The sequence below is a fragment of the Chanos chanos genome, chromosome 4 (assembly GCF_902362185.1).
Source record: "Chanos chanos chromosome 4, fChaCha1.1, whole genome shotgun sequence".
Taxonomy (NCBI): Eukaryota; Metazoa; Chordata; class Actinopteri; order Gonorynchiformes; family Chanidae; genus Chanos; species Chanos chanos.
This window is the reverse complement of record NC_044498.1, coordinates 32,082,404-32,088,448: the sequence shown is the minus strand read 5'-3', so window position 1 is coordinate 32,088,448 and position 6,045 is coordinate 32,082,404.

Sequence of the window (6,045 nt, the reverse complement as noted above, 5' to 3'; positions counted from 1 at the left end):
TCAAATCCCTCATAGCTGCAAAAAGTGTAAAATTATTTTTGTGAAGCTAAAAAGATTCAGCCATTGAGTAAAACATGAAAGCTGTTTTTTTTTTTTTTTTTTTCTTCTTCCCCAGGATAGTTGTTGTAAACATTGTTCCTTTAAGAAGACTGTTCTAAGGACTGCATTCTCACTGTGAAATGTCACTGTGTGCTTCAGATATCAGTACATATGTCCTCTGATAAAGCTAAGCTACAGTGGGTTCAGCGGTTTTATGAAATATGTGTGGTGTATTGAGGAAACCGATGGACATTCATGTGATCGCAGGACATTGAGTCAAACAGCAGAGCTAGAGGCTCTTACTGACGTCAGTAAATGAACAGAGATATGGACAAACTTCTAGTGCACATTCTTTTTTCATAAATTAAGCCTAGGCTAAGATTTAAAAGGATGCTTAATGGAGAATTCCCAGTAGCTATGCAACTTTTGGAAATACTTCAGACCTGTCAGGGTGTAGAGAACTGAAGCAGTGTGTTTGAGTAGGGTAACTCCTGGCTATGGACAGATTAAGCCAATTTTGGGCTCTGGGCACAACTCCTGTGGGGCCTCCCTACTCTATTTCTCCTAAAGGAGTCCCAGGACCTGCTGTCTCCACTGTGCTATGATCCTTCTCCGCTCTGGGCTTGCACAAATCCTGCTGACTGAAGAGAGAACCTACAAATGTCATGTATCTGGCATTCTCTGAGTGTCACTGTAATCCTCTCACCTCTTTAGAGGGAGACAGGAGAACACTCAGATAATTTCTCTTTGTTAGGCATGATAAACAATCTGAGAGAATTTGCGGCCAGTTCATTTCTTTCATTAGACAGCAGAGGGCAGTGTTTCCCCACCTCTGTCAGCTGAACTTGGCTGTTCTGTCTGTTATTGATGTATATGTATGGTTTCTGTGAGTAATGATAACTGCAGAATTGTGCTGAAGTAAGGCACCATTTTCTCATTAGTTTTTGCTCAAAGACATATTTTGCCTATAAAATGCAAACACTGACATGTGAAAAGCAACGTTATGAATTTAGAGGGCTGAATAAGCTTTTCAAATGAAATCAACTGACTTCATTACTAATGTTTGACAAATTTTACGGTGATCTCATATTCCTCACAGCTGATAAAATCAAACCACAGGGTGTTACATCAGGGTCCATGATACTAAACTGGGGTGTACGGAGTAAAAGTAGAAGTACTCTTAAAATCATTCTGAGTTAAAACGTCCCTCCTGAAACATACTTAAGTAAGAGTAAAATAGTCGCTCATTTACAATTTACAAAAACGGTTGTCAGTTTAACTCTACTTAGAGTACTTCTACTTTTACTTTTTACACCCCTGATACAAATTCTAAGCCTATTACCCTGTTTTATTCCTTGCTGTGCTACATGTGTCTGTCAGCAGAGGGTAGTGTTGTCTTATTTCCTAAATCGCCAAACTCATTTCGATGAACGAATATCACGAGATCGTTTAGATGACAGAGTGCTTAGTAATAATGCCTCAGTAGTCATCAAACCTGAACAATATTCTATTTCTTGCTGCAAATATGTACAGATTTAGAGGTGAAGAACCAAAAGAATAGGAAATGGAAAGAAAAAGAGAACACGGTTGAATCTGGTAGCAGTAATCGTGAGAGCATATGGGTTAGCCCTACAGCCCCGCGCGACCCACATACATATATCATCCCAGCAGCATCTATCAACCTCCCGCCTGCCTAACATCTGGGCTTCTCTATTCTCAGTGTAGGTTTTCTCCAGAATCAACATAAAGCGCCCTTTTAATACGGGCTAAGAAGCGCAAAAATCAAACATTGTTCAAACTCTTCTATGACTCCATGAGGGAGACCAGTGATGCAATTAGCATGTAGCAGTAACATGATGACCAGAGCAAGCAGGCAGGTATTTAATTAACCCAAAGCCTGACATTATGTTCTTCACAACTTAAACCAAAGAGGCTTGAGATGAAATAGCCAATTTTTAAAATGTCTTTAACAACTGTTTAATGATCTTCTTCAGTTTCTCCGAGGACCTATCGGTTAGCCCAGCTTCCACCAAGGTTTGTCCAACAAAGCGTGTCCTTCTCAGAGAGATTTCTGGGGGAGTTGGGTTTAATTTGGTACGATTTATATTTCTGTGCGACTGCTGTATCAATCCACTTCAGTCTGAGAACACATCTTCTCCGAAAGATAATCGGTCGCATCTGCCTACTGGTCACGCCAGTTATCCTTGCCTTTCCTCTTCAGTACATCTGAACTAACTGATCAAATTTTTCTCATGTAGTTCACAGACTAAAAGTGAGATTGCCCTTTAAAAATTCACAAATTGAATTGGGACGCATTAATAACCATGCACAATGTATGCATAAAATGCTGAGAAAGAGCACATGGAAACCCAAAATATATCATTCTAATACTTTCCATGTTTCATTCTGTTTGATATTTGTATTCATAGATTTGCTGATTGTTCTGTTTAAAAATTAAACTCAGCTCACCCGTTGCCAGAAAAAGGCAGATCAGAGTTGCTGTCAAAAACACTTTAGGCAGAGATTGATTTACTTTTGATGGAAATAAGTTTGAAATGAGAAGTTTACTGTTATAAACCACTGCTGAGGTTTAGATGCAGCACACTGTAGGGAAAATGACAGTAGTCACCCAGTTTGCTAAGAGCTGCTTTGAGCTGTAATCTATTCTTGATGAAAATGAAAATTTCATAAAAAGGCAATGTCTCTCTCTCTCTCTCTGCCTGTGTGCAAAAGGGTGGGGGTAGGGGGTGAAGAATCTGAGTGTAATGTTTGGGATGTGGTGCCAGTGTCATGGGATTGGGGGGGCCAGGGGGCAGTGGGACTGTGCCTCCCCAGATTGACTTCTGTGCCTCCCTGATAAAACATTTTTTCCTGTTTCCAGTACACTCATCAATGTTGTTATGAAGTACATTTTCATCTCCACATGAATAGGTAAACAATAATAACCAAATTACCAAAGATACCTCTCATGACCAACCCCACCTCCTACACACACACACACACACACACACACTCACTTCGATAATGAACAATCAAAATGTGTGTAAACAGTTGTTCTCACTGCGGTTCTGGGTGGGTAACTGTCATTGATTTGCTTGAGTTAATTGATAATTTAAAAGCCAAAAAAAAAAAAAAAAAACCCAGAACACAAAAAATGGTGCTCCGTTGACTAAAGCATCACACAGAAGTACGGTGAAAGCTAAAATCGATATTCAAATCTTCAAGAGGGGTGGAAGTAACAAAAAATGAAAATGGGGTGAGTGAAAATAAACATAAAAGTTTATAAAATGCATGTGAATTGAAAATTTGATAAATAGTCATTTGATCTGTAACTGTCAGGATTATTTGGTTTAAATACAAAATGTAGATTTGAGAAAGTACGAGCCATGGTTTATAATTCATTTATCATTTGATTTGAGCCATTTTTCTCACTTCAAAGGGTCAGCCCGTGGAGCTTCAGTAGGCAGAACTTTTTGACTGATATTTAATCTTAAGAGACAGAAGTAGCAAAAATGATAAATAAAGCAAAAGTCACAAAAATGACCGAATTAAATGATAAATGATTTTTTAAAAAATCTAATCTCTTTTAAAGAGATCAAAAATCTGTTTTTCTTCTCATGCATTTTTACAACCGTTCTTATTCTTATAAAACAATTTTTGTTACTTCCACCAGGATACTGCCTTAAATGATTAAGGTAGTTTTGTGATATGAATGATAAATGACAACAGAAAATGATGAATAATAAAACATGGCTCATATTTCCTCAAACTGTATCTTTTTTTTTTAAATCAAATAATCTTTGAATCTATCAAATCAAGTGACTATTTAACATTCAAATTTTCAACATAGTTGCATTTTTATTGATTTTCATTTTAATCCAAGTGTACTTTCACCAGCTTCATTATTGTTATGTTTTGGTACTTTCCACCCCTCATAGTCACCTTCTTATAATACCTTCAATCTTTGCCAAGCAGAATGTTGCTTGGGTTTGTCAATATATGTGCATGACTACCAAATTGGGCCTCTGCATTCATATTTCACAGTAATTTTAGAAGGTCAGTGGCACACATCGCTGAATGCCGATTATCCAGAACAGGTTTCAGCCATTCAGCCAGGCTTTTTTGATGTATGCTGGGTGGTGGATCGGCATTTTATTCTGCATCTGTGGACTGTTCCAATCGGCTGCTTTCGTCAGCCCATTCCCATGACTAGCTGAGTTTGTTTAGTGGCTTGATCGTTTCGGTTACGACGATACAGCGCTGCCTGTAATCGTCACCATAAGGTACCTTTCCAGTGCAACTATTATTAGAGTGTGAAGTACTGAAACACGTCAAGAATTTCTTTGATTGGTTAAAAGACATACTAGAAACACTCTACATTTCTCTAGATGAATGCAGGACTAAATAGAAGCACTTCTTAGAGTTAAGTACATGAAAGGCTTGTTCCCGGCCCTCTGCTTACACACTTGGCTCCATATACATACACTTTAGCACCACCCCTTGCTTCTTTCTGTCTGATACAAGCATTTGACCTTTTACATTTAAACCTCTACACTACATTACACTACACCACACACACGCACACACATACATACACACAAGCGTTGTGGTCACTTATTAAAGAAAGAGTTTAGAAAGAAAGAGAGCTGAGAGAGATTCCTTAATTTACTATTAACACCACTTTGAAAGAATGTTTATCCAAATGACCCAGTGTAATAGTGGCTTTATGTATAGGAGTGACTTAACTGCAATGTAATGCTCAGGTTATAGAAAAGATTTCAGAGATCGCAACATTCATTCATTCACCACCTGACATGCTAATAATCTGGCCTAAGGTGTAATGTAAGTATGTCTCCATGTTAGTCCTATATAGCCTGTTTGCTCTGTTCATTAACCAGGTCTAATCTTAGCAGGAATGCAGAGATTTGATAGAACTAATACTGTTAGGAAACAGTATGGTGAACCTGTGTGAGATCAAAGGACGTGATTCATTCTTCCTTGTCTTTGCTAATATTCGACTTAATCTAACCTCAGTGATTCAGGAGCTCTTTGGCCCACCTAAAACTCTCCCTGGAAATGGCATAATTACATTTAAAATAAACTCCTTTACAGTTCATTCCTCTGTAAATTCACATCCATTCCTGCCTTGTAAATGCTGAACACTCACTAGAGTGTGCTTTGATCAGAAGACAGATTCATGTATTCTTTCCTCCCCTTCCCTCTCTCTCTCTCTGTCGTCTCTCTCTCTCTCTCTCTCCTCTCTCTCGTTCTCTCTGGTTGACCTGATTTTTGTATTCTCCTTCAGAACATTGAAGTTGTCAGTTGAAAGGACCTTTCAAAGAACGAACCTTGAGTTCTGAGTCGAATGTGTTTACTGAATCAAAAATAAGATTCGTATGAGGCGCGTGTGTACCTCCTGATAAGCCTGTCCCAGTTCCCTTTCCATGAGTACATTACTGTCCCACCCGCCCATATGTAATGGTTTGACAATGACTGTGTGCAAGTACCGCGTCCCCACGTCTTTTCACACAGTGAAGTTTAATTAGTGACAAACACTCAATCATCATAACATTTTCATAAAATTCGTAATATGCTGAATAAACATCCGTAATAGGTAACATCATCTATGTTCCAACAGACATTAACCGTAATGGTTATGATATATTCAATCAAACGTTGTGTAGCATGTGTGTGTATTGCAGTGCTATGGCTCAGTACTGTATTGTGTTGGACATTACAGAAGACTGTCATGTTGTCATGTCATATGGTGGTACGCACCAGCATGACAATTCATGACATCTGCTTCGCCAGCATCAGTATGTAAGGTTTGCCGAAGATACTGATGACGCTCACATGTAAGAATTCTACCATACACCTGTATCGTGTTCATCATCCTCTTTAATTAGTGTGTGCTTGAGAATTAATGAAAAATTGTGTAGACTTTGCCTTTTTAATTTTTTTTTCCTTCATGGGTTTAAATGTGTCGACAGCATATTAAGAACAAAG